The sequence below is a fragment of the Stegostoma tigrinum genome, chromosome 27 (genome assembly GCF_030684315.1).
Source record: "Stegostoma tigrinum isolate sSteTig4 chromosome 27, sSteTig4.hap1, whole genome shotgun sequence".
Classification (NCBI taxonomy): Eukaryota; Metazoa; Chordata; class Chondrichthyes; order Orectolobiformes; family Stegostomatidae; genus Stegostoma; species Stegostoma tigrinum.
In genome coordinates, this window is record NC_081380.1 from 3,107,266 (window position 1) to 3,134,917 (window position 27,652).

The 27,652-nt window shown below is 50.7% G+C and overlaps 8 non-coding genes across 8 annotated transcripts; all 8 read left to right on the top strand.

Annotated features, from left to right (window-relative positions):
* Positions 1-1,087: 1,087 nt before the first annotated feature.
* Positions 1,088-1,206, top strand: LOC132211050 (5S ribosomal RNA). Its single transcript, XR_009447357.1, has one exon. It is a non-coding gene; the product is annotated as a 5S ribosomal RNA (ribosomal RNA).
* A 3,394-nt stretch (positions 1,207-4,600) lies between these two features.
* On the top strand, positions 4,601-4,719 carry LOC132211051 (5S ribosomal RNA). Its single transcript, XR_009447358.1, has one exon. It is a non-coding gene; the product is annotated as a 5S ribosomal RNA (ribosomal RNA).
* A 3,393-nt stretch (positions 4,720-8,112) lies between these two features.
* On the top strand, positions 8,113-8,231 carry LOC132211052 (5S ribosomal RNA). Its single transcript, XR_009447359.1, has one exon. It is a non-coding gene; the product is annotated as a 5S ribosomal RNA (ribosomal RNA).
* A 3,394-nt stretch (positions 8,232-11,625) lies between these two features.
* On the top strand, positions 11,626-11,744 carry LOC132211053 (5S ribosomal RNA). The gene has a single exon (XR_009447360.1). It is a non-coding gene; the product is annotated as a 5S ribosomal RNA (ribosomal RNA).
* Positions 11,745-15,137: 3,393 nt separating this feature from the next.
* LOC132211054 (5S ribosomal RNA) lies at positions 15,138-15,256 on the top strand. The gene has a single exon (XR_009447361.1). It is a non-coding gene; the product is annotated as a 5S ribosomal RNA (ribosomal RNA).
* Positions 15,257-18,650: 3,394 nt separating this feature from the next.
* On the top strand, positions 18,651-18,769 carry LOC132211055 (5S ribosomal RNA). Its single transcript, XR_009447362.1, has one exon. It is a non-coding gene; the product is annotated as a 5S ribosomal RNA (ribosomal RNA).
* A 3,393-nt stretch (positions 18,770-22,162) lies between these two features.
* LOC132211056 (5S ribosomal RNA) lies at positions 22,163-22,281 on the top strand. The gene has a single exon (XR_009447363.1). It is a non-coding gene; the product is annotated as a 5S ribosomal RNA (ribosomal RNA).
* Positions 22,282-25,674: 3,393 nt separating this feature from the next.
* LOC132211057 (5S ribosomal RNA) lies at positions 25,675-25,793 on the top strand. The gene has a single exon (XR_009447364.1). It is a non-coding gene; the product is annotated as a 5S ribosomal RNA (ribosomal RNA).
* Positions 25,794-27,652: the final 1,859 nt, after the last annotated feature.

Below are 27,652 nucleotides of genomic sequence, written 5' to 3' on the forward strand. Positions count from 1 at the left end.
TTCTACGTTGTATTCCCGCACGGCTGTTGATCCTCGTATCTCACTGACCTTATTCACTGCGCTGTGTGTTTTGCATTTGTGCTTCAGAGAGCTGTTGTTGTGTTCCAGATAGTAGCTGTTTACTTGCTGCTGTCTCAAATGGAACTATCCCCTTCTCCAGTGCGAAGCAACACTCTCCCGTTATTCACCGAGATGCTTTCAGTTTGTCTGAGGTGGTGCCCGTTTTCAGCTGGCAATAAGCAGCACCTCGATGGAGGGGCAAGCTGAAGCTGGCCAGTGTGCTGTGCGAGTGTGTAAGTGGGTGAGCGTGCGCGGGTGTATTAGTGCGAGCTGTGTTAAGAGAGGGCGGAGGAGTTGCTGCGTAATGTTGTGATCTTGTGTCTGTAATGGAGAGCTTGCTGGGTTGGTGGGTAGGACCAGCAAGACACGGAAAGAGGGTTGTGGCGTTTGTAAAAGTTGTTTGCGAACACAGGAGAAAAGACATGTTGAGAAAGCACGTGGACTCGTGGCAAAAGAGCCCGGGGTGGTCTGTGAGCAGAATTGGCCAGAGTGTCCGGGAGAAAAAGCCGCCTCCCGAGGGTGGGCACTGTCAGTGATGTGGGAGCAGATATTTGGAGTGAATGAGTGAGGGAGGGGGTGAGTGAGTGTGTGTGTGGGTGAGGTAGTACCTGGTGCAAGAAGGGCAGATTTGAAGATGTAAGTGCGATAACGAAGAAGGCTGAAAGCAGTGGCGCCGGCTTGATGCGATTTATCCGGTGAGTTATTGAGAGAATTGTTAACGGTGGGGGTGACGTATGTTTGGTGTCGTGAGGCCGCGCGGATGGATGGAGTTAAGGCCAGAATGGGACGAGCCATGACGACGTTGACTGTGTTTGTGGTGTGTGATTTGTGAGAGTGTGTTGTTCTGGAGAGTGTAAGAGTTGTAGTCTGTGCCTGTGAGAGCGGAGAGAAGGAGAATAGGTTGGAGAGCACGAGGAGAGGAATAGTGCGCTATAAATTTGTGGGTGCAGTGAAATGCCGCAGTGCGTAGAAGGGAATGAAAACTGGGCTACGTGCTTGCAAGATGTCAGAAATGCTGGCAGTCAGCGCCTACGGCCATACTAGTCTGAAAACGCCCGATCTCGTCTGATCTCGGAAGCTAAGCAGACTCAGGCCTGGTTAGTACTTGGATGGGAGACCGCCTGGGAATACCAGGTGCAGTAGGCTTTTGCAGCCAGCAGAGGCTGCCCGCAGCCCTGCACTCTGACGCTGCCATTCATGAAGCCACCAAGGTCCTTTTAACTGCGTGCTCATTCGCTCTGTCTGCCTGTGTCTTTCACTTTTGCTTCGTGCAGTCAAAGCTGCGCTTTCCCTGCAGGAACTTGTTCTCCTTTGCATGATGTCTTCCGCTGTATTTGCATTCTGTCGTTTTCTTCAGGATGACTGTGTCCTTTGTGCCTGGACTGTCGCACGTCGCTCGTCAGATGCTGAAGCAGTGCTCCACAAGTACAACGGAATGTCGGACGGTATCCAGACTTGGGCTGACAAGTGACAAGTAACGTTGGCGCCCCACAATTGCCAGGAAATGATCGTCTCCAAGAAGAGACCATCTCAGCACCCCACCCCTGATATTGAATGTTGTTACCAGCAGTATTCATGTAAGGCCCGGTCTGTTCCAACGTTATCCCGTCATCACTAGTGGGCTGTGGGGTTCACTGGCTGGACCAGCATTTCTTGCCCATCCGTGGTTGCCGTCGAGAAGGTGGTAGTGCGCTGCCTTCTTCAGCCTCTGCAGTACATGTGCTGTGGGTGACCCACATCACCCTGAGGGAAGAAATTCCATGACTTTGACTCAGCAAAAGTGAAGGAAGGGTGAAATATTTCCAAGTCAGGATTTTGAGTAGCTTGGAGGGGATCTTGAAGGTGGCGGTGTTCCCATGTATACGCTGCCCCTGTCCTTCCGGATGGAAGCGGTCGTAGGTTTGGACCGTGGTCTACGTGGATTTCTGGTGAGTTTCAGAAGTGCATTTTGTTGGCAGTATACACTGCTGCGACTAAGCGTCGGTGGTGTAGGGAGTGGATGTTTGTGGATGTCGTGGCGATCAGGCGCACTGCTTGGTCCTGGATGATGTCAGCCTCCTTGAGTGCACTCATCCAGGCGAGCGGAGAGTATTCCATCACGCTCCTGCGTGGACAGCCGTTGGGGTGACAGGAGGTGAGTTACTCGCTGCAGTATTGCTAGCCTCTGATCTGGTACCCCCCCACCACGGATGTTGATACTGGGGGATTATGCCTCCTCAGTCTGTCTTGAAATCATTTTTAATTCCACAAAAGCACAGGATTCTGCGAACCTGGTCGCTGAGACCACATATTGACCAGCAGAGTGTTTTTTTTACCCTTCGCGTTGAACGTCTGTCATTCATCAGCGACATTCACCTAGGTGTCAAAGTGGGATTTCAAAGCTTTTGAATTTTCTGTAGTGTCTGTTTTGTGCTCGTCGGCAAAGTTCGTGGTGACGACAGTTTGAACGAGTCCCTTTCCGATCACAACAAGAGTGCGGCGGTGTGTTGCTGCTGTAGCTTGTTAAAGAAATGGTAGCTTATCATTTTGCCGTTGCGCGTGGGCAGATTGCCCGTTTGCTTCATATCGCCATGGAACTGGGAGGGGAAGATGTGCAGCCGTTGTACCTCTCACAGTGTTTCAGCTTTGGGCAGTTTCCTTTGTGATTCAGTTGCCTGTTGCAGCCTTGACAGCTGGGAACATTGCTGTGTCTCTCTCTGTTAGTAGTCGTGCGTTTTTTTTGTACAGCTCATGAGTACCTAGGACCAGCTTCACGTCTGACAGCATGCTGTGAGATCGGCAGAAAGCAGTTCATTGTGAATTGCATAGGGTCATAGAGCCACACAGCATGGCAACAGAGCCTTTGGGCCAAATTGTCCACGCTGACCAGGTGTTTTTACCTAAACCAGTCGCACTTGCTTTCATTTGGCCCTGTATCCCTCCACGACTTTCGTATCCACGTACCTGACCGAATGTCTTTGAAACGTTGTGATTGTACCTGACTTTAGCACTTGCTCTGGCAGCTTGTTCCATGTACACACCACTATGGGTATGAAAAAGTTAGCCGTCAGGTCAGTTTTAAACCTTTCTGCTTTCACCGTAAACGTACGCTGTCCAATTTTGGACCCCGCTGTCCTGGGGAAAAGACCCTGGCTGTTCACCTTATGTATGCCCCTGTTGATTTACTGAACCTTTGCAAGGTCGCCTTTCAACCTTCAACGCTTCAGGGAAGACTGTCCCAGCCTATGCGGCCTGTGCGTAGAATTCAAAGCCTCCAGTGCCGGCAACATTGTTGTAAAGCTTTTCTGTAGACTTTGTAGTTTAATATTATCCTTGCAGTTGAAGTGCTGTTAAGATGGTTGTCTGCAGCATGAGTACCTGATAGATGCAGCCAAGAGCCTGACAGCAAGCAAAGAAAGAAAGACGCTTTGCACTTGATCGTGCTTGAATCCGAATGCCGTCTCGAAGCCAAGTTTCTACGTTGTATTCCCGCACGGCTGTTGATCCTCGTATCTCACTGACCTTATTCACTGCGCTGTGTGTTTTGCATTTGTGCTTTAGAGAGCTGTTGTTGTGTTCCTGATAGTAGCTGTTTACTTGCTGCTGTCTCAAATGGAACTATCCCCTTCTCCAGTGCGAAGCAACACTCTCCCGTTATTCACCGAGATGCTTTCAGTTTGTCTGAGGTGGTGCCCGTTTTCAGCTGGCAATAAGCAGCACCTCGATGGAGGGGCAAGCTGAAGCTGGCCAGTGTGCTGTGCGAGTGTGTAAGTGGGTGAGCGTGCGCGGGTGTATTAGTGCGAGCTGTGTTAAGAGAGGGCGGAGGAGTTGCTGCGTAATGTTGTGATCTTGTGTCTGTAATGGAGAGCTTGCTGGGTTGGTGGGTAGGACCAGCAAGACACGGAAAGAGGGTTGTGGCGTTTGTAAAAGTTGTTTGCGAACACAGGAGAAAAGACATGTTGAGAAAGCACGTGGACTCGTGGCAAAAGAGCCCGGGGTGGTCTGTGAGCAGAATTGGCCAGAGTGTCCGGGAGAAAAAGCCGCCTCCCGAGGGTGGGCACTGTCAGTGATGTGGGAGCAGATATTTGGAGTGAATGAGTGAGGGAGGGGGTGAGTGAGTGTGTGTGTGGGTGAGGTAGTACCTGGTGCAAGAAGGGCAGATTTGAAGATGTAAGTGCGATAACGAAGAAGGCTGAAAGCAGTGGCGCCGGCTTGATGCGATTTATCCGGTGAGTTATTGAGAGAATTGTTAACGGTGGGGGTGACGTATGTTTGGTGTCGTGAGGCCGCGCGGATGGATGGAGTTAAGGCCAGAATGGGACGAGCCATGACGACGTTGACTGTGTTTGTGGTGTGTGATTTGTGAGAGTGTGTTGTTCTGGAGAGTGTAAGAGTTGTAGTCTGTGCCTGTGAGAGCGGAGAGAAGGAGAATAGGTTGGAGAGCACGAGGAGAGGAATAGTGCGCTATAAATTTGTGGGTGCAGTGAAATGCCGCAGTGCGTAGAAGGGAATGAAAACTGGGCTACGTGCTTGCAAGATGTCAGAAATGCTGGCAGTCAGCGCCTACGGCCATACTAGTCTGAAAACGCCCGATCTCGTCTGATCTCGGAAGCTAAGCAGACTCAGGCCTGGTTAGTACTTGGATGGGAGACCGCCTGGGAATACCAGGTGCAGTAGGCTTTTGCAGCCAGCAGAGGCTGCCCGCAGCCCTGCACTCTGACGCTGCCATTCATGAAGCCACCAAGGTCCTTTTAACTGCGTGCTCATTCGCTCTGTCTGCCTGTGTCTTTCACTTTTGCTTCGTGCAGTCAAAGCTGCGCTTTCCCTGCAGGAACTTGTTCTCCTTTGCATGATGTCTTCCGCTGTATTTGCATTCTGTCGTTTTCTTCAGGATGACTGTGTCCTTTGTGCCTGGACTGTCGCACGTCGCTCGTCAGATGCTGAAGCAGTGCTCCACAAGTACAACGGAATGTCGGACGGTATCCAGACTTGGGCTGACAAGTGACAAGTAACGTTGGCGCCCCACAATTGCCAGGAAATGATCGTCTCCAAGAAGAGACCATCTCAGCACCCCACCCCTGATATTGAATGTTGTTACCAGCAGTATTCATGTAAGGCCCGGTCTGTTCCAACGTTATCCCGTCATCACTAGTGGGCTGTGGGGTTCACTGGCTGGACCAGCATTTCTTGCCCATCCGTGGTTGCCGTCGAGAAGGTGGTAGTGCGCTGCCTTCTTCAGCCTCTGCAGTACATGTGCTGTGGGTGACCCACATCACCCTGAGGGAAGAAATTCCATGATTTTGACTCAGCAAAAGTGAAGGAAGGGTGAAATATTTCCAAGTCAGGATTTTGAGTAGCTTGGAGGGGATCTTGAAGGTGGCGGTGTTCCCATGTATACGCTGCCCCTGTCCTTCCGGATGGAAGCGGTCGTAGGTTTGGACCGTGGTCTACGTGGATTTCTGGTGAGTTTCAGAAGTGCATTTTGTTGGCAGTATACACTGCTGCGACTAAGCGTCGGTGGTGTAGGGAGTGGATGTTTGTGGATGTCGTGGCGATCAGGCGCACTGCTTGGTCCTGGATGATGTCAGCCTCCTTGAGTGCACTCATCCAGGCGAGCGGAGAGTATTCCATCACGCTCCTGCGTGGACAGCCGTTGGGGTGACAGGAGGTGAGTTACTCGCTGCAGTATTGCTAGCCTCTGATCTGGTACCCCCCCACCGCGGATGTTGATACTGGGGGATTATGCCTCCTCAGTCTGTCTTGAAATCATTTTTAATTCCGCAAAAGCACAGGATTCTGTCAACTTGGTCGCTGCGACCACATATTGACCAGCAGAGTGTTTTTTTTACCCTTCGCGTTGAACGTCTGTCATTCATCAGCGACATTCACCTAGGTGTCAAAGTGGGATTTCAAAGCTTTTGAATTTTCTGTAGTGTCTGTTTTGTGCTCGTCGGCAAAGTTCATGGTGACGACAGTTTGAACGAGTCCCTTTCCGATCACAACAAGAGTGCGGCGGTGTGTTGCTGCTGTAGCTTGTTAAAGAAATGGTAGCTTATAATTTTGCCGTTGCGCGTGGGCCGATTGCCCGTTTGCTTCATATCGCCATGGAACTGGGAGGGGAAGATGTGCAGCCGTTGTACCTCTCACAGTGTTTCAGCTTTGGGCAGTTTCCTTTGTGATTCAGTTGCCTGTTGCAGCCTTGACAGCTGGGAACATTGCTGTGTCTCTCTCTGTTAGTAGTCGTGCGTTTTTTTTGTACAGCTCATGAGTACCTAGGACCAGCTTCACGTCTGACAGCATGCTGTGAGATCGGCAGAAAGCAGTTCATTGTGAATTGCATAGGGTCATAGAGCCACACAGCATGGCAACAGAGCCTTTGGGCCAAATTGTCCACGCTGACCAGGTGTTTTTAACTAAACCAGTCGCACTTGCTTTCATTTGGCCCGTATCCCTCCACGTCTTTCGTATCCACGTACCTGACCGAATGTCTTTGAAACGTTGTGATTGTACCTGACTTTAGCACTTGCTCTGGCAGCTTGTTCTATGTGCACGCCACTATGGGTATGAAAAAGTTAGCCGTCAGGTCAGTTTTAAACCTTTCTGCTTTCACCGTAAACGTACGCTGTCCAATTTTGGACCCCCCTGTCCTGGGGAAAAGACCCTGGCTGTTCACCTTATGTATGCCCCTGTTGATTTCCTGAACCTTTGTAAGGTCGCCTTTCAACCTTCAACGCTTCAGGGAAAACTGTCCCAGCCTATGCGGCCTGTGCGTAGAATTCAAAGCCTCCAGTGCCGGCAACATTGTTGTAAAGCTTTTCTGTAGACTTTGTAGTTTAATATTATCCTTGCAGTTGAAGTGCTGTTAAGATGGTTGTCTGCAGCATGAGTACCTGATAGATGCAGCCAAGAGCCTGACAGCAAGCAAAGAAAGAAAGACGCTTTGCACTTGATCGTACTTGAATCCGAATGCCGTCTCGAAGCCAAGTTTCTACGTTGTATTCCCGCACGGCTGTTGATCCTCGTATCTCACTGACCTTATTCACTGCGCTGTGTGTTTTGCATTTGTGCTTCAGAGAGCTGTTGTTGTGTTCCAGATAGTAGCTGTTTACTTGCTGCTGTCTCAAATGGAACTATCCCCTTCTCCAGTGCGAAGCAACACTCTCCCGTTATTCACCGAGATGCTTTCAGTTTGTCTGAGGTGGTGCCCGTTTTCAGCTGGCAATAAGCAGCACCTCGATGGAGGGGCAAGCTGAAGCTGGCCAGTGTGCTGTGCGAGTGTGTAAGTGGGTGAGCGTGCGCGGGTGTATTAGTGCGAGCTGTGTTAAGAGAGGGCGGAGGAGTTGCTGCGTAATGTTGTGATCTTGTGTCTGTAATGGAGAGCTTGCTGGGTTGGTGGGTAGGACCAGCAAGACACGGAAAGAGGGTTGTGGCGTTTGTAAAAGTTGTTTGCGAACACAGGAGAAAAGACATGTTGAGAAAGCACGTGGACTCGTGGCAAAAGAGCCCGGGGTGGTCTGTGAGCAGAATTGGCCAGAGTGTCCGGGAGAAAAAGCCGCCTCCCGAGGGTGGGCACTGTCAGTGATGTGGGAGCAGATATTTGGAGTGAATGAGTGAGGGAGGGGGTGAGTGAGTGTGTGTGTGGGTGAGGTAGTACCTGGTGCAAGAAGGGCAGATTTGAAGATGTAAGTGCGATAACGAAGAAGGCTGAAAGCAGTGGCGCCGGCTTGATGCGATTTATCCGGTGAGTTATTGAGAGAATTGTTAACGGTGGGGGTGACGTATGTTTGGTGTCGTGAGGCCGCGCGGATGGATGGAGTTAAGGCCAGAATGGGACGAGCCATGACGACGTTGACTGTGTTTGTGGTGTGTGATTTGTGAGAGTGTGTTGTTCTGGAGAGTGTAAGAGTTGTAGTCTGTGCCTGTGAGAGCGGAGAGAAGGAGAATAGGTTGGAGAGCACGAGGAGAGGAATAGTGCGCTATAAATTTGTGGGTGCAGTGAAATGCCGCAGTGCGTAGAAGGGAATGAAAACTGGGCTACGTGCTTGCAAGATGTCAGAAATGCTGGCAGTCAGCGCCTACGGCCATACTAGTCTGAAAACGCCCGATCTCGTCTGATCTCGGAAGCTAAGCAGACTCAGGCCTGGTTAGTACTTGGATGGGAGACCGCCTGGGAATACCAGGTGCAGTAGGCTTTTGCAGCCAGCAGAGGCTGCCCGCAGCCCTGCACTCTGACGCTGCCATTCATGAAGCCACCAAGGTCCTTTTAACTGCGTGCTCATTCGCTCTGTCTGCCTGTGTCTTTCACTTTTGCTTCGTGCAGTCAAAGCTGCGCTTTCCCTGCAGGAACTTGTTCTCCTTTGCATGATGTCTTCCGCTGTATTTGCATTCTGTCGTTTTCTTCAGGATGACTGTGTCCTTTGTGCCTGGACTGTCGCACGTCGCTCGTCAGATGCTGAAGCAGTGCTCCACAAGTACAACGGAATGTCGGACGGTATCCAGACTTGGGCTGACAAGTGACAAGTAACGTTGGCGCCCCACAATTGCCAGGAAATGATCGTCTCCAAGAAGAGACCATCTCAGCACCCCACCCCTGATATTGAATGTTGTTACCAGCAGTATTCATGTAAGGCCCGGTCTGTTCCAACGTTATCCCGTCATCACTAGTGGGCTGTGGGGTTCACTGGCTGGACCAGCATTTCTTGCCCATCCGTGGTTGCCGTCGAGAAGGTGGTAGTGCGCTGCCTTCTTCAGCCTCTGCAGTACATGTGCTGTGGGTGACCCACATCACCCTGAGGGAAGAAATTCCATGATTTTGACTCAGCAAAAGTGAAGGAAGGGTGAAATATTTCCAAGTCAGGATTTTGAGTAGCTTGGAGGGGATCTTGAAGGTGGCGGTGTTCCCATGTATACGCTGCCCCTGTCCTTCCGGATGGAAGCGGTCGTAGGTTTGGACCGTGGTCTACGTGGATTTCTGGTGAGTTTCAGAAGTGCATTTTGTTGGCAGTATACACTGCTGCGACTAAGCGTCGGTGGTGTAGGGAGTGGATGTTTGTGGATGTCGTGGCGATCAGGCGCACTGCTTGGTCCTGGATGATGTCAGCCTCCTTGAGTGCACTCATCCAGGCGAGCGGAGAGTATTCCATCACGCTCCTGCGTGGACAGCCGTTGGGGTGACAGGAGGTGAGTTACTCGCTGCAGTATTGCTAGCCTCTGATCTGGTACCCCCCCACCACGGATGTTGATACTGGGGGATTATGCCTCCTCAGTCTGTCTTGAAATCATTTTTAATTCCACAAAAGCACAGGATTCTGCGAACCTGGTCGCTGAGACCACATATTGACCAGCAGAGTGTTTTTTTTACCCTTCGCGTTGAACGTCTGTCATTCATCAGCGACATTCACCTAGGTGTCAAAGTGGGATTTCAAAGCTTTTGAATTTTCTGTAGTGTCTGTTTTGTGCTCGTCGGCAAAGTTCGTGGTGACGACAGTTTGAACGAGTCCCTTTCCGATCACAACAAGAGTGCGGCGGTGTGTTGCTGCTGTAGCTTGTTAAAGAAATGGTAGCTTATCATTTTGCCGTTGCGCGTGGGCAGATTGCCCGTTTGCTTCATATCGCCATGGAACTGGGAGGGGAAGATGTGCAGCCGTTGTACCTCTCACAGTGTTTCAGCTTTGGGCAGTTTCCTTTGTGATTCAGTTGCCTGTTGCAGCCTTGACAGCTGGGAACATTGCTGTGTCTCTCTCTGTTAGTAGTCGTGCGTTTTTTTTGTACAGCTCATGAGTACCTAGGACCAGCTTCACGTCTGACAGCATGCTGTGAGATCGGCAGAAAGCAGTTCATTGTGAATTGCATAGGGTCATAGAGCCACACAGCATGGCAACAGAGCCTTTGGGCCAAATTGTCCACGCTGACCAGGTGTTTTTACCTAAACCAGTCGCACTTGCTTTCATTTGGCCCTGTATCCCTCCACGACTTTCGTATCCACGTACCTGACCGAATGTCTTTGAAACGTTGTGATTGTACCTGACTTTAGCACTTGCTCTGGCAGCTTGTTCCATGTACACACCACTATGGGTATGAAAAAGTTAGCCGTCAGGTCAGTTTTAAACCTTTCTGCTTTCACCGTAAACGTACGCTGTCCAATTTTGGACCCCGCTGTCCTGGGGAAAAGACCCTGGCTGTTCACCTTATGTATGCCCCTGTTGATTTACTGAACCTTTGCAAGGTCGCCTTTCAACCTTCAACGCTTCAGGGAAGACTGTCCCAGCCTATGCGGCCTGTGCGTAGAATTCAAAGCCTCCAGTGCCGGCAACATTGTTGTAAAGCTTTTCTGTAGACTTTGTAGTTTAATATTATCCTTGCAGTTGAAGTGCTGTTAAGATGGTTGTCTGCAGCATGAGTACCTGATAGATGCAGCCAAGAGCCTGACAGCAAGCAAAGAAAGAAAGACGCTTTGCACTTGATCGTGCTTGAATCCGAATGCCGTCTCGAAGCCAAGTTTCTACGTTGTATTCCCGCACGGCTGTTGATCCTCGTATCTCACTGACCTTATTCACTGCGCTGTGTGTTTTGCATTTGTGCTTTAGAGAGCTGTTGTTGTGTTCCTGATAGTAGCTGTTTACTTGCTGCTGTCTCAAATGGAACTATCCCCTTCTCCAGTGCGAAGCAACACTCTCCCGTTATTCACCGAGATGCTTTCAGTTTGTCTGAGGTGGTGCCCGTTTTCAGCTGGCAATAAGCAGCACCTCGATGGAGGGGCAAGCTGAAGCTGGCCAGTGTGCTGTGCGAGTGTGTAAGTGGGTGAGCGTGCGCGGGTGTATTAGTGCGAGCTGTGTTAAGAGAGGGCGGAGGAGTTGCTGCGTAATGTTGTGATCTTGTGTCTGTAATGGAGAGCTTGCTGGGTTGGTGGGTAGGACCAGCAAGACACGGAAAGAGGGTTGTGGCGTTTGTAAAAGTTGTTTGCGAACACAGGAGAAAAGACATGTTGAGAAAGCACGTGGACTCGTGGCAAAAGAGCCCGGGGTGGTCTGTGAGCAGAATTGGCCAGAGTGTCCGGGAGAAAAAGCCGCCTCCCGAGGGTGGGCACTGTCAGTGATGTGGGAGCAGATATTTGGAGTGAATGAGTGAGGGAGGGGGTGAGTGAGTGTGTGTGTGGGTGAGGTAGTACCTGGTGCAAGAAGGGCAGATTTGAAGATGTAAGTGCGATAACGAAGAAGGCTGAAAGCAGTGGCGCCGGCTTGATGCGATTTATCCGGTGAGTTATTGAGAGAATTGTTAACGGTGGGGGTGACGTATGTTTGGTGTCGTGAGGCCGCGCGGATGGATGGAGTTAAGGCCAGAATGGGACGAGCCATGACGACGTTGACTGTGTTTGTGGTGTGTGATTTGTGAGAGTGTGTTGTTCTGGAGAGTGTAAGAGTTGTAGTCTGTGCCTGTGAGAGCGGAGAGAAGGAGAATAGGTTGGAGAGCACGAGGAGAGGAATAGTGCGCTATAAATTTGTGGGTGCAGTGAAATGCCGCAGTGCGTAGAAGGGAATGAAAACTGGGCTACGTGCTTGCAAGATGTCAGAAATGCTGGCAGTCAGCGCCTACGGCCATACTAGTCTGAAAACGCCCGATCTCGTCTGATCTCGGAAGCTAAGCAGACTCAGGCCTGGTTAGTACTTGGATGGGAGACCGCCTGGGAATACCAGGTGCAGTAGGCTTTTGCAGCCAGCAGAGGCTGCCCGCAGCCCTGCACTCTGACGCTGCCATTCATGAAGCCACCAAGGTCCTTTTAACTGCGTGCTCATTCGCTCTGTCTGCCTGTGTCTTTCACTTTTGCTTCGTGCAGTCAAAGCTGCGCTTTCCCTGCAGGAACTTGTTCTCCTTTGCATGATGTCTTCCGCTGTATTTGCATTCTGTCGTTTTCTTCAGGATGACTGTGTCCTTTGTGCCTGGACTGTCGCACGTCGCTCGTCAGATGCTGAAGCAGTGCTCCACAAGTACAACGGAATGTCGGACGGTATCCAGACTTGGGCTGACAAGTGACAAGTAACGTTGGCGCCCCACAATTGCCAGGAAATGATCGTCTCCAAGAAGAGACCATCTCAGCACCCCACCCCTGATATTGAATGTTGTTACCAGCAGTATTCATGTAAGGCCCGGTCTGTTCCAACGTTATCCCGTCATCACTAGTGGGCTGTGGGGTTCACTGGCTGGACCAGCATTTCTTGCCCATCCGTGGTTGCCGTCGAGAAGGTGGTAGTGCGCTGCCTTCTTCAGCCTCTGCAGTACATGTGCTGTGGGTGACCCACATCACCCTGAGGGAAGAAATTCCATGATTTTGACTCAGCAAAAGTGAAGGAAGGGTGAAATATTTCCAAGTCAGGATTTTGAGTAGCTTGGAGGGGATCTTGAAGGTGGCGGTGTTCCCATGTATACGCTGCCCCTGTCCTTCCGGATGGAAGCGGTCGTAGGTTTGGACCGTGGTCTACGTGGATTTCTGGTGAGTTTCAGAAGTGCATTTTGTTGGCAGTATACACTGCTGCGACTAAGCGTCGGTGGTGTAGGGAGTGGATGTTTGTGGATGTCGTGGCGATCAGGCGCACTGCTTGGTCCTGGATGATGTCAGCCTCCTTGAGTGCACTCATCCAGGCGAGCGGAGAGTATTCCATCACGCTCCTGCGTGGACAGCCGTTGGGGTGACAGGAGGTGAGTTACTCGCTGCAGTATTGCTAGCCTCTGATCTGGTACCCCCCCACCGCGGATGTTGATACTGGGGGATTATGCCTCCTCAGTCTGTCTTGAAATCATTTTTAATTCCGCAAAAGCACAGGATTCTGTCAACTTGGTCGCTGCGACCACATATTGACCAGCAGAGTGTTTTTTTTACCCTTCGCGTTGAACGTCTGTCATTCATCAGCGACATTCACCTAGGTGTCAAAGTGGGATTTCAAAGCTTTTGAATTTTCTGTAGTGTCTGTTTTGTGCTCGTCGGCAAAGTTCATGGTGACGACAGTTTGAACGAGTCCCTTTCCGATCACAACAAGAGTGCGGCGGTGTGTTGCTGCTGTAGCTTGTTAAAGAAATGGTAGCTTATAATTTTGCCGTTGCGCGTGGGCCGATTGCCCGTTTGCTTCATATCGCCATGGAACTGGGAGGGGAAGATGTGCAGCCGTTGTACCTCTCACAGTGTTTCAGCTTTGGGCAGTTTCCTTTGTGATTCAGTTGCCTGTTGCAGCCTTGACAGCTGGGAACATTGCTGTGTCTCTCTCTGTTAGTAGTCGTGCGTTTTTTTTGTACAGCTCATGAGTACCTAGGACCAGCTTCACGTCTGACAGCATGCTGTGAGATCGGCAGAAAGCAGTTCATTGTGAATTGCATAGGGTCATAGAGCCACACAGCATGGCAACAGAGCCTTTGGGCCAAATTGTCCACGCTGACCAGGTGTTTTTAACTAAACCAGTCGCACTTGCTTTCATTTGGCCCGTATCCCTCCACGTCTTTCGTATCCACGTACCTGACCGAATGTCTTTGAAACGTTGTGATTGTACCTGACTTTAGCACTTGCTCTGGCAGCTTGTTCTATGTGCACGCCACTATGGGTATGAAAAAGTTAGCCGTCAGGTCAGTTTTAAACCTTTCTGCTTTCACCGTAAACGTACGCTGTCCAATTTTGGACCCCCCTGTCCTGGGGAAAAGACCCTGGCTGTTCACCTTATGTATGCCCCTGTTGATTTCCTGAACCTTTGTAAGGTCGCCTTTCAACCTTCAACGCTTCAGGGAAAACTGTCCCAGCCTATGCGGCCTGTGCGTAGAATTCAAAGCCTCCAGTGCCGGCAACATTGTTGTAAAGCTTTTCTGTAGACTTTGTAGTTTAATATTATCCTTGCAGTTGAAGTGCTGTTAAGATGGTTGTCTGCAGCATGAGTACCTGATAGATGCAGCCAAGAGCCTGACAGCAAGCAAAGAAAGAAAGACGCTTTGCACTTGATCGTACTTGAATCCGAATGCCGTCTCGAAGCCAAGTTTCTACGTTGTATTCCCGCACGGCTGTTGATCCTCGTATCTCACTGACCTTATTCACTGCGCTGTGTGTTTTGCATTTGTGCTTCAGAGAGCTGTTGTTGTGTTCCAGATAGTAGCTGTTTACTTGCTGCTGTCTCAAATGGAACTATCCCCTTCTCCAGTGCGAAGCAACACTCTCCCGTTATTCACCGAGATGCTTTCAGTTTGTCTGAGGTGGTGCCCGTTTTCAGCTGGCAATAAGCAGCACCTCGATGGAGGGGCAAGCTGAAGCTGGCCAGTGTGCTGTGCGAGTGTGTAAGTGGGTGAGCGTGCGCGGGTGTATTAGTGCGAGCTGTGTTAAGAGAGGGCGGAGGAGTTGCTGCGTAATGTTGTGATCTTGTGTCTGTAATGGAGAGCTTGCTGGGTTGGTGGGTAGGACCAGCAAGACACGGAAAGAGGGTTGTGGCGTTTGTAAAAGTTGTTTGCGAACACAGGAGAAAAGACATGTTGAGAAAGCACGTGGACTCGTGGCAAAAGAGCCCGGGGTGGTCTGTGAGCAGAATTGGCCAGAGTGTCCGGGAGAAAAAGCCGCCTCCCGAGGGTGGGCACTGTCAGTGATGTGGGAGCAGATATTTGGAGTGAATGAGTGAGGGAGGGGGTGAGTGAGTGTGTGTGTGGGTGAGGTAGTACCTGGTGCAAGAAGGGCAGATTTGAAGATGTAAGTGCGATAACGAAGAAGGCTGAAAGCAGTGGCGCCGGCTTGATGCGATTTATCCGGTGAGTTATTGAGAGAATTGTTAACGGTGGGGGTGACGTATGTTTGGTGTCGTGAGGCCGCGCGGATGGATGGAGTTAAGGCCAGAATGGGACGAGCCATGACGACGTTGACTGTGTTTGTGGTGTGTGATTTGTGAGAGTGTGTTGTTCTGGAGAGTGTAAGAGTTGTAGTCTGTGCCTGTGAGAGCGGAGAGAAGGAGAATAGGTTGGAGAGCACGAGGAGAGGAATAGTGCGCTATAAATTTGTGGGTGCAGTGAAATGCCGCAGTGCGTAGAAGGGAATGAAAACTGGGCTACGTGCTTGCAAGATGTCAGAAATGCTGGCAGTCAGCGCCTACGGCCATACTAGTCTGAAAACGCCCGATCTCGTCTGATCTCGGAAGCTAAGCAGACTCAGGCCTGGTTAGTACTTGGATGGGAGACCGCCTGGGAATACCAGGTGCAGTAGGCTTTTGCAGCCAGCAGAGGCTGCCCGCAGCCCTGCACTCTGACGCTGCCATTCATGAAGCCACCAAGGTCCTTTTAACTGCGTGCTCATTCGCTCTGTCTGCCTGTGTCTTTCACTTTTGCTTCGTGCAGTCAAAGCTGCGCTTTCCCTGCAGGAACTTGTTCTCCTTTGCATGATGTCTTCCGCTGTATTTGCATTCTGTCGTTTTCTTCAGGATGACTGTGTCCTTTGTGCCTGGACTGTCGCACGTCGCTCGTCAGATGCTGAAGCAGTGCTCCACAAGTACAACGGAATGTCGGACGGTATCCAGACTTGGGCTGACAAGTGACAAGTAACGTTGGCGCCCCACAATTGCCAGGAAATGATCGTCTCCAAGAAGAGACCATCTCAGCACCCCACCCCTGATATTGAATGTTGTTACCAGCAGTATTCATGTAAGGCCCGGTCTGTTCCAACGTTATCCCGTCATCACTAGTGGGCTGTGGGGTTCACTGGCTGGACCAGCATTTCTTGCCCATCCGTGGTTGCCGTCGAGAAGGTGGTAGTGCGCTGCCTTCTTCAGCCTCTGCAGTACATGTGCTGTGGGTGACCCACATCACCCTGAGGGAAGAAATTCCATGACTTTGACTCAGCAAAAGTGAAGGAAGGGTGAAATATTTCCAAGTCAGGATTTTGAGTAGCTTGGAGGGGATCTTGAAGGTGGCGGTGTTCCCATGTATACGCTGCCCCTGTCCTTCCGGATGGAAGCGGTCGTAGGTTTGGACCGTGGTCTACGTGGATTTCTGGTGAGTTTCAGAAGTGCATTTTGTTGGCAGTATACACTGCTGCGACTAAGCGTCGGTGGTGTAGGGAGTGGATGTTTGTGGATGTCGTGGCGATCAGGCGCACTGCTTGGTCCTGGATGATGTCAGCCTCCTTGAGTGCACTCATCCAGGCGAGCGGAGAGTATTCCATCACGCTCCTGCGTGGACAGCCGTTGGGGTGACAGGAGGTGAGTTACTCGCTGCAGTATTGCTAGCCTCTGATCTGGTACCCCCCCACCACGGATGTTGATACTGGGGGATTATGCCTCCTCAGTCTGTCTTGAAATCATTTTTAATTCCACAAAAGCACAGGATTCTGCGAACCTGGTCGCTGAGACCACATATTGACCAGCAGAGTGTTTTTTTTACCCTTCGCGTTGAACGTCTGTCATTCATCAGCGACATTCACCTAGGTGTCAAAGTGGGATTTCAAAGCTTTTGAATTTTCTGTAGTGTCTGTTTTGTGCTCGTCGGCAAAGTTCGTGGTGACGACAGTTTGAACGAGTCCCTTTCCGATCACAACAAGAGTGCGGCGGTGTGTTGCTGCTGTAGCTTGTTAAAGAAATGGTAGCTTATCATTTTGCCGTTGCGCGTGGGCAGATTGCCCGTTTGCTTCATATCGCCATGGAACTGGGAGGGGAAGATGTGCAGCCGTTGTACCTCTCACAGTGTTTCAGCTTTGGGCAGTTTCCTTTGTGATTCAGTTGCCTGTTGCAGCCTTGACAGCTGGGAACATTGCTGTGTCTCTCTCTGTTAGTAGTCGTGCGTTTTTTTTGTACAGCTCATGAGTACCTAGGACCAGCTTCACGTCTGACAGCATGCTGTGAGATCGGCAGAAAGCAGTTCATTGTGAATTGCATAGGGTCATAGAGCCACACAGCATGGCAACAGAGCCTTTGGGCCAAATTGTCCACGCTGACCAGGTGTTTTTACCTAAACCAGTCGCACTTGCTTTCATTTGGCCCTGTATCCCTCCACGACTTTCGTATCCACGTACCTGACCGAATGTCTTTGAAACGTTGTGATTGTACCTGACTTTAGCACTTGCTCTGGCAGCTTGTTCCATGTACACACCACTATGGGTATGAAAAAGTTAGCCGTCAGGTCAGTTTTAAACCTTTCTGCTTTCACCGTAAACGTACGCTGTCCAATTTTGGACCCCGCTGTCCTGGGGAAAAGACCCTGGCTGTTCACCTTATGTATGCCCCTGTTGATTTACTGAACCTTTGCAAGGTCGCCTTTCAACCTTCAACGCTTCAGGGAAGACTGTCCCAGCCTATGCGGCCTGTGCGTAGAATTCAAAGCCTCCAGTGCCGGCAACATTGTTGTAAAGCTTTTCTGTAGACTTTGTAGTTTAATATTATCCTTGCAGTTGAAGTGCTGTTAAGATGGTTGTCTGCAGCATGAGTACCTGATAGATGCAGCCAAGAGCCTGACAGCAAGCAAAGAAAGAAAGACGCTTTGCACTTGATCGTGCTTGAATCCGAATGCCGTCTCGAAGCCAAGTTTCTACGTTGTATTCCCGCACGGCTGTTGATCCTCGTATCTCACTGACCTTATTCACTGCGCTGTGTGTTTTGCATTTGTGCTTTAGAGAGCTGTTGTTGTGTTCCTGATAGTAGCTGTTTACTTGCTGCTGTCTCAAATGGAACTATCCCCTTCTCCAGTGCGAAGCAACACTCTCCCGTTATTCACCGAGATGCTTTCAGTTTGTCTGAGGTGGTGCCCGTTTTCAGCTGGCAATAAGCAGCACCTCGATGGAGGGGCAAGCTGAAGCTGGCCAGTGTGCTGTGCGAGTGTGTAAGTGGGTGAGCGTGCGCGGGTGTATTAGTGCGAGCTGTGTTAAGAGAGGGCGGAGGAGTTGCTGCGTAATGTTGTGATCTTGTGTCTGTAATGGAGAGCTTGCTGGGTTGGTGGGTAGGACCAGCAAGACACGGAAAGAGGGTTGTGGCGTTTGTAAAAGTTGTTTGCGAACACAGGAGAAAAGACATGTTGAGAAAGCACGTGGACTCGTGGCAAAAGAGCCCGGGGTGGTCTGTGAGCAGAATTGGCCAGAGTGTCCGGGAGAAAAAGCCGCCTCCCGAGGGTGGGCACTGTCAGTGATGTGGGAGCAGATATTTGGAGTGAATGAGTGAGGGAGGGGGTGAGTGAGTGTGTGTGTGGGTGAGGTAGTACCTGGTGCAAGAAGGGCAGATTTGAAGATGTAAGTGCGATAACGAAGAAGGCTGAAAGCAGTGGCGCCGGCTTGATGCGATTTATCCGGTGAGTTATTGAGAGAATTGTTAACGGTGGGGGTGACGTATGTTTGGTGTCGTGAGGCCGCGCGGATGGATGGAGTTAAGGCCAGAATGGGACGAGCCATGACGACGTTGACTGTGTTTGTGGTGTGTGATTTGTGAGAGTGTGTTGTTCTGGAGAGTGTAAGAGTTGTAGTCTGTGCCTGTGAGAGCGGAGAGAAGGAGAATAGGTTGGAGAGCACGAGGAGAGGAATAGTGCGCTATAAATTTGTGGGTGCAGTGAAATGCCGCAGTGCGTAGAAGGGAATGAAAACTGGGCTACGTGCTTGCAAGATGTCAGAAATGCTGGCAGTCAGCGCCTACGGCCATACTAGTCTGAAAACGCCCGATCTCGTCTGATCTCGGAAGCTAAGCAGACTCAGGCCTGGTTAGTACTTGGATGGGAGACCGCCTGGGAATACCAGGTGCAGTAGGCTTTTGCAGCCAGCAGAGGCTGCCCGCAGCCCTGCACTCTGACGCTGCCATTCATGAAGCCACCAAGGTCCTTTTAACTGCGTGCTCATTCGCTCTGTCTGCCTGTGTCTTTCACTTTTGCTTCGTGCAGTCAAAGCTGCGCTTTCCCTGCAGGAACTTGTTCTCCTTTGCATGATGTCTTCCGCTGTATTTGCATTCTGTCGTTTTCTTCAGGATGACTGTGTCCTTTGTGCCTGGACTGTCGCACGTCGCTCGTCAGATGCTGAAGCAGTGCTCCACAAGTACAACGGAATGTCGGACGGTATCCAGACTTGGGCTGACAAGTGACAAGTAACGTTGGCGCCCCACAATTGCCAGGAAATGATCGTCTCCAAGAAGAGACCATCTCAGCACCCCACCCCTGATATTGAATGTTGTTACCAGCAGTATTCATGTAAGGCCCGGTCTGTTCCAACGTTATCCCGTCATCACTAGTGGGCTGTGGGGTTCACTGGCTGGACCAGCATTTCTTGCCCATCCGTGGTTGCCGTCGAGAAGGTGGTAGTGCGCTGCCTTCTTCAGCCTCTGCAGTACATGTGCTGTGGGTGACCCACATCACCCTGAGGGAAGAAATTCCATGATTTTGACTCAGCAAAAGTGAAGGAAGGGTGAAATATTTCCAAGTCAGGATTTTGAGTAGCTTGGAGGGGATCTTGAAGGTGGCGGTGTTCCCATGTATACGCTGCCCCTGTCCTTCCGGATGGAAGCGGTCGTAGGTTTGGACCGTGGTCTACGTGGATTTCTGGTGAGTTTCAGAAGTGCATTTTGTTGGCAGTATACACTGCTGCGACTAAGCGTCGGTGGTGTAGGGAGTGGATGTTTGTGGATGTCGTGGCGATCAGGCGCACTGCTTGGTCCTGGATGATGTCAGCCTCCTTGAGTGCACTCATCCAGGCGAGCGGAGAGTATTCCATCACGCTCCTGCGTGGACAGCCGTTGGGGTGACAGGAGGTGAGTTACTCGCTGCAGTATTGCTAGCCTCTGATCTGGTACCCCCCCACCGCGGATGTTGATACTGGGGGATTATGCCTCCTCAGTCTGTCTTGAAATCATTTTTAATTCCGCAAAAGCACAGGATTCTGTCAACTTGGTCGCTGCGACCACATATTGACCAGCAGAGTGTTTTTTTTACCCTTCGCGTTGAACGTCTGTCATTCATCAGCGACATTCACCTAGGTGTCAAAGTGGGATTTCAAAGCTTTTGAATTTTCTGTAGTGTCTGTTTTGTGCTCGTCGGCAAAGTTCATGGTGACGACAGTTTGAACGAGTCCCTTTCCGATCACAACAAGAGTGCGGCGGTGTGTTGCTGCTGTAGCTTGTTAAAGAAATGGTAGCTTATAATTTTGCCGTTGCGCGTGGGCCGATTGCCCGTTTGCTTCATATCGCCATGGAACTGGGAGGGGAAGATGTGCAGCCGTTGTACCTCTCACAGTGTTTCAGCTTTGGGCAGTTTCCTTTGTGATTCAGTTGCCTGTTGCAGCCTTGACAGCTGGGAACATTGCTGTGTCTCTCTCTGTTAGTAGTCGTGCGTTTTTTTTGTACAGCTCATGAGTACCTAGGACCAGCTTCACGTCTGACAGCATGCTGTGAGATCGGCAGAAAGCAGTTCATTGTGAATTGCATAGGGTCATAGAGCCACACAGCATGGCAACAGAGCCTTTGGGCCAAATTGTCCACGCTGACCAGGTGTTTTTAACTAAACCAGTCGCACTTGCTTTCATTTGGCCCGTATCCCTCCACGTCTTTCGTATCCACGTACCTGACCGAATGTCTTTGAAACGTTGTGATTGTACCTGACTTTAGCACTTGCTCTGGCAGCTTGTTCTATGTGCACGCCACTATGGGTATGAAAAAGTTAGCCGTCAGGTCAGTTTTAAACCTTTCTGCTTTCACCGTAAACGTACGCTGTCCAATTTTGGACCCCCCTGTCCTGGGGAAAAGACCCTGGCTGTTCACCTTATGTATGCCCCTGTTGATTTCCTGAACCTTTGTAAGGTCGCCTTTCAACCTTCAACGCTTCAGGGAAAACTGTCCCAGCCTATGCGGCCTGTGCGTAGAATTCAAAGCCTCCAGTGCCGGCAACATTGTTGTAAAGCTTTTCTGTAGACTTTGTAGTTTAATATTATCCTTGCAGTTGAAGTGCTGTTAAGATGGTTGTCTGCAGCATGAGTACCTGATAGATGCAGCCAAGAGCCTGACAGCAAGCAAAGAAAGAAAGACGCTTTGCACTTGATCGTACTTGAATCCGAATGCCGTCTCGAAGCCAAGTTTCTACGTTGTATTCCCGCACGGCTGTTGATCCTCGTATCTCACTGACCTTATTCACTGCGCTGTGTGTTTTGCATTTGTGCTTCAGAGAGCTGTTGTTGTGTTCCAGATAGTAGCTGTTTACTTGCTGCTGTCTCAAATGGAACTATCCCCTTCTCCAGTGCGAAGCAACACTCTCCCGTTATTCACCGAGATGCTTTCAGTTTGTCTGAGGTGGTGCCCGTTTTCAGCTGGCAATAAGCAGCACCTCGATGGAGGGGCAAGCTGAAGCTGGCCAGTGTGCTGTGCGAGTGTGTAAGTGGGTGAGCGTGCGCGGGTGTATTAGTGCGAGCTGTGTTAAGAGAGGGCGGAGGAGTTGCTGCGTAATGTTGTGATCTTGTGTCTGTAATGGAGAGCTTGCTGGGTTGGTGGGTAGGACCAGCAAGACACGGAAAGAGGGTTGTGGCGTTTGTAAAAGTTGTTTGCGAACACAGGAGAAAAGACATGTTGAGAAAGCACGTGGACTCGTGGCAAAAGAGCCCGGGGTGGTCTGTGAGCAGAATTGGCCAGAGTGTCCGGGAGAAAAAGCCGCCTCCCGAGGGTGGGCACTGTCAGTGATGTGGGAGCAGATATTTGGAGTGAATGAGTGAGGGAGGGGGTGAGTGAGTGTGTGTGTGGGTGAGGTAGTACCTGGTGCAAGAAGGGCAGATTTGAAGATGTAAGTGCGATAACGAAGAAGGCTGAAAGCAGTGGCGCCGGCTTGATGCGATTTATCCGGTGAGTTATTGAGAGAATTGTTAACGGTGGGGGTGACGTATGTTTGGTGTCGTGAGGCCGCGCGGATGGATGGAGTTAAGGCCAGAATGGGACGAGCCATGACGACGTTGACTGTGTTTGTGGTGTGTGATTTGTGAGAGTGTGTTGTTCTGGAGAGTGTAAGAGTTGTAGTCTGTGCCTGTGAGAGCGGAGAGAAGGAGAATAGGTTGGAGAGCACGAGGAGAGGAATAGTGCGCTATAAATTTGTGGGTGCAGTGAAATGCCGCAGTGCGTAGAAGGGAATGAAAACTGGGCTACGTGCTTGCAAGATGTCAGAAATGCTGGCAGTCAGCGCCTACGGCCATACTAGTCTGAAAACGCCCGATCTCGTCTGATCTCGGAAGCTAAGCAGACTCAGGCCTGGTTAGTACTTGGATGGGAGACCGCCTGGGAATACCAGGTGCAGTAGGCTTTTGCAGCCAGCAGAGGCTGCCCGCAGCCCTGCACTCTGACGCTGCCATTCATGAAGCCACCAAGGTCCTTTTAACTGCGTGCTCATTCGCTCTGTCTGCCTGTGTCTTTCACTTTTGCTTCGTGCAGTCAAAGCTGCGCTTTCCCTGCAGGAACTTGTTCTCCTTTGCATGATGTCTTCCGCTGTATTTGCATTCTGTCGTTTTCTTCAGGATGACTGTGTCCTTTGTGCCTGGACTGTCGCACGTCGCTCGTCAGATGCTGAAGCAGTGCTCCACAAGTACAACGGAATGTCGGACGGTATCCAGACTTGGGCTGACAAGTGACAAGTAACGTTGGCGCCCCACAATTGCCAGGAAATGATCGTCTCCAAGAAGAGACCATCTCAGCACCCCACCCCTGATATTGAATGTTGTTACCAGCAGTATTCATGTAAGGCCCGGTCTGTTCCAACGTTATCCCGTCATCACTAGTGGGCTGTGGGGTTCACTGGCTGGACCAGCATTTCTTGCCCATCCGTGGTTGCCGTCGAGAAGGTGGTAGTGCGCTGCCTTCTTCAGCCTCTGCAGTACATGTGCTGTGGGTGACCCACATCACCCTGAGGGAAGAAATTCCATGACTTTGACTCAGCAAAAGTGAAGGAAGGGTGAAATATTTCCAAGTCAGGATTTTGAGTAGCTTGGAGGGGATCTTGAAGGTGGCGGTGTTCCCATGTATACGCTGCCCCTGTCCTTCCGGATGGAAGCGGTCGTAGGTTTGGACCGTGGTCTACGTGGATTTCTGGTGAGTTTCAGAAGTGCATTTTGTTGGCAGTATACACTGCTGCGACTAAGCGTCGGTGGTGTAGGGAGTGGATGTTTGTGGATGTCGTGGCGATCAGGCGCACTGCTTGGTCCTGGATGATGTCAGCCTCCTTGAGTGCACTCATCCAGGCGAGCGGAGAGTATTCCATCACGCTCCTGCGTGGACAGCCGTTGGGGTGACAGGAGGTGAGTTACTCGCTGCAGTATTGCTAGCCTCTGATCTGGTACCCCCCCACCACGGATGTTGATACTGGGGGATTATGCCTCCTCAGTCTGTCTTGAAATCATTTTTAATTCCACAAAAGCACAGGATTCTGCGAACCTGGTCGCTGAGACCACATATTGACCAGCAGAGTGTTTTTTTTACCCTTCGCGTTGAACGTCTGTCATTCATCAGCGACATTCACCTAGGTGTCAAAGTGGGATTTCAAAGCTTTTGAATTTTCTGTAGTGTCTGTTTTGTGCTCGTCGGCAAAGTTCGTGGTGACGACAGTTTGAACGAGTCCCTTTCCGATCACAACAAGAGTGCGGCGGTGTGTTGCTGCTGTAGCTTGTTAAAGAAATGGTAGCTTATCATTTTGCCGTTGCGCGTGGGCAGATTGCCCGTTTGCTTCATATCGCCATGGAACTGGGAGGGGAAGATGTGCAGCCGTTGTACCTCTCACAGTGTTTCAGCTTTGGGCAGTTTCCTTTGTGATTCAGTTGCCTGTTGCAGCCTTGACAGCTGGGAACATTGCTGTGTCTCTCTCTGTTAGTAGTCGTGCGTTTTTTTTGTACAGCTCATGAGTACCTAGGACCAGCTTCACGTCTGACAGCATGCTGTGAGATCGGCAGAAAGCAGTTCATTGTGAATTGCATAGGGTCATAGAGCCACACAGCATGGCAACAGAGCCTTTGGGCCAAATTGTCCACGCTGACCAGGTGTTTTTACCTAAACCAGTCGCACTTGCTTTCATTTGGCCCTGTATCCCTCCACGACTTTCGTATCCACGTACCTGACCGAATGTCTTTGAAACGTTGTGATTGTACCTGACTTTAGCACTTGCTCTGGCAGCTTGTTCCATGTACACACCACTATGGGTATGAAAAAGTTAGCCGTCAGGTCAGTTTTAAACCTTTGTGCTTTCACCGTAAACGTACGCTGTCCAATTTTGGACCCCGCTGTCCTGGGGAAAAGACCCTGGCTGTTCACCTTATGTATGCCCCTGTTGATTTACTGAACCTTTGCAAGGTCGCCTTTCAACCTTCAACGCTTCAGGGAAGACTGTCCCAGCCTATGCGGCCTGTGCGTAGAATTCAAAGCCTCCAGTGCCGGCAACATTGTTGTAAAGCTTTTCTGTAGACTTTGTAGTTTAATATTATCCTTGCAGTTGAAGTGCTGTTAAGATGGTTGTCTGCAGCATGAGTACCTGATAGATGCAGCCAAGAGCCTGACAGCAAGCAAAGAAAGAAAGACGCTTTGCACTTGATCGTGCTTGAATCCGAATGCCGTCTCGAAGCCAAGTTTCTACGTTGTATTCCCGCACGGCTGTTGATCCTCGTATCTCACTGACCTTATTCACTGCGCTGTGTGTTTTGCATTTGTGCTTTAGAGAGCTGTTGTTGTGTTCCTGATAGTAGCTGTTTACTTGCTGCTGTCTCAAATGGAACTATCCCCTTCTCCAGTGCGAAGCAACACTCTCCCGTTATTCACCGAGATGCTTTCAGTTTGTCTGAGGTGGTGCCCGTTTTCAGCTGGCAATAAGGCAGCACCTCGATGGAGGGCAAGCTGAAGCTGGCCAGTGTGCTGTGCGAGTGTGTAAGTGGGTGAGCGTGCGCGGGTGTATTAGTGCGAGCTGTGTTAAGAGAGGGCGGAGGAGTTGCTGCGTAATGTTGTGATCTTGTGTCTGTAATGGAGAGCTTGCTGGGTTGGTGGGTAGGACCAGCAAGACACGGAAAGAGGGTTGTGGCGTTTGTAAAAGTTGTTTGCGAACACAGGAGAAAAGACATGTTGAGAAAGCACGTGGACTCGTGGCAAAAGAGCCCGGGGTGGTCTGTGAGCAGAATTGGCCAGAGTGTCCGGGAGAAAAAGCCGCCTCCGAGGGTGGGCACTGTCAGTGATGTTGGGAGCAGATATTTGGAGTGAATGAGTGAGGGAGGGGGTGAGTGAGTGTGTGTGTGGGTGAGGTAGTACCTGGTGCAAGAAGGGCAGATTTGAAGATGGTAAGTGCGATAACGAAGAAGGCTGAAAGCAGTGGCGCCGGCTTGATGCGATTTATCCGGTGAGTTATTGAGAGAATTGTTAACGGTGGGGGTGACGTATGTTTGGTGTCGTGAGGCCGCGCGGATGGATGGAGTTAAGGCCAGAATGGGACGAGCCATGACGACGTTGACTGTGTTTGTGGTGTGTGATTTGTGAGAGTGTGTTGTTCTGGAGAGTGTAAGAGTTGTAGTCTGTGCCTGTGAGAGCGGAGAGAAGGAGAATAGGTTGAGAGCACGAGGAGAGGAATAGTGCGCTATAAATTTGTGGTGCAGTGAAATGCCGCAGTGCGTAGAAGGGAATGAAAACTGGGCTACGTGCTTGCAAGATGTCAGAAATGCTGGCAGTCAGCGCCTACGGCCATACTAGTCTGAAAACGCCCGATCTCGTCTGATCTCGGAAGCTAAGCAGACTCAGGCCTGGTTAGTACTTGGATGGGAGACCGCCTGGGAATACCAGGTGCAGTAGGCTTTTGCAGCCAGCAGAGGCTGCCCGCAGCCCTGCACTCTGACGCTGCCATTCATGAAGCCACCAAGGTCCTTTTAACTGCGTGCTCATTCGCTCTGTCTGCCTGTGTCTTTCACTTTTGCTTCGTGCAGTCAAAGCTGCGCTTTCCCTGCAGGAACTTGTTCTCCTTTGCATGATGTCTTCCGCTGTATTTGCATTCTGTCGTTTTCTTCAGGATGACTGTGTCCTTTGTGCCTGGACTGTCGCACGTCGCTCGTCAGATGCTGAAGCAGTGCTCCACAAGTACAACGGAATGTCGGACGGTATCCAGACTTGGGCTGACAAGTGACAAGTAACGTTGGCGCCCCACAATTGCCAGGAAATGATCGTCTCCAAGAAGAGACCATCTCAGCACCCCACCCCTGATATTGAATGTTGTTACCAGCAGTATTCATGTAAGGCCCGGTCTGTTCCAACGTTATCCCGTCATCACTAGTGGGCTGTGGGGTTCACTGGCTGGACCAGCATTTCTTGCCCATCCGTGGTTGCCGTCGAGAAGGTGGTAGTGCGCTGCCTTCTTCAGCCTCTGCAGTACATGTGCTGTGGGTGACCCACATCACCCTGAGGGAAGAAATTCCATGATTTTGACTCAGCAAAAGTGAAGGAAGGGTGAAATATTTCCAAGTCAGGATTTTGAGTAGCTTGGAGGGGATCTTGAAGGTGGCGGTGTTCCCATGTATACGCTGCCCCTGTCCTTCCGGATGGAAGCGGTCGTAGGTTTGGACCGTGGTCTACGTGGATTTCTGGTGAGTTTCAGAAGTTGCATTTTGTTGGCAGTATACACTGCTGCGACTAAGCGTCGGTGGTGTAGGGAGTGGATGTTTGTTGGATGTCGTGGCGATCAGGCGCACTGCTTGGTCCTGGATGATGTCAGCCTCCTTGAGTGCACTCATCCAGGCGAGCGGAGAGTATTCCATCACGCTCCTGCGTGGACAGCCGTTGGGGTGACAGGAGGTGAGTTACTCGCTGCAGTATTGCTAGCCTCTGATCTGGTACCCCCCACCGCGGATGTTGATACTGGGGGATTATGCCTCCTCAGTCTGTCTTGAAATCATTTTTAATTCCGCAAAAGCACAGGATTCTGTCAACTTGGTCGCTGCGACCACATATTGACCAGCAGAGTGTTTTTTTTACCCCTTCGCGTTGAACGTTGTCATTCATCAGCGACATTCACCTAGGTGTCAAAGTGGGATTTCAAAGCTTTTGAATTTTCTGTAGTGTCTGTTTTGTGCTCGTCGGCAAAGTTCATGGTGACGACAGTTTGAACGAGTCCCTTTCCGATCACAACAAGAGTGCGGCGGTGTGTTGCTGCTGTAGCTTGTTAAAGAAATGGTAGCTTATAATTTTGCCGTTGCGCGTGGGCCGATTGCCCGTTTGCTTCATATCGCCATGGAACTGGGAGGGGAAGATGTGCAGCCGTTGTACCTCTCACAGTGTTTCAGCTTTGGGCAGTTTCCTTTGTGATTCAGTTGCCTGTTGCAGCCTTGACAGCTGGGAACATTGCTGTGTCTCTCTCTGTTAGTAGTCGTGCGTTTTTTTTGTACAGCTCATGAGTACCTAGGACCAGCTTCACGTCTGACAGCATGCTGTGAGATCGGCAGAAAGCAGTTCATTGTGAATTGCATAGGGTCATAGAGCCACACAGCATGGCAACAGAGCCTTTGGGCCAAATTGTCCACGCTGACCAGGTGTTTTTAACTAAACCAGTCGCACTTGCTTTCATTTGGCCCGTATCCCTCCACGTCTTTCGTATCCACGTACCTGACCGAATGTCTTTGAAACGTTGTGATTGTACCTGACTTTAGCACTTGCTCTGGCAGCTT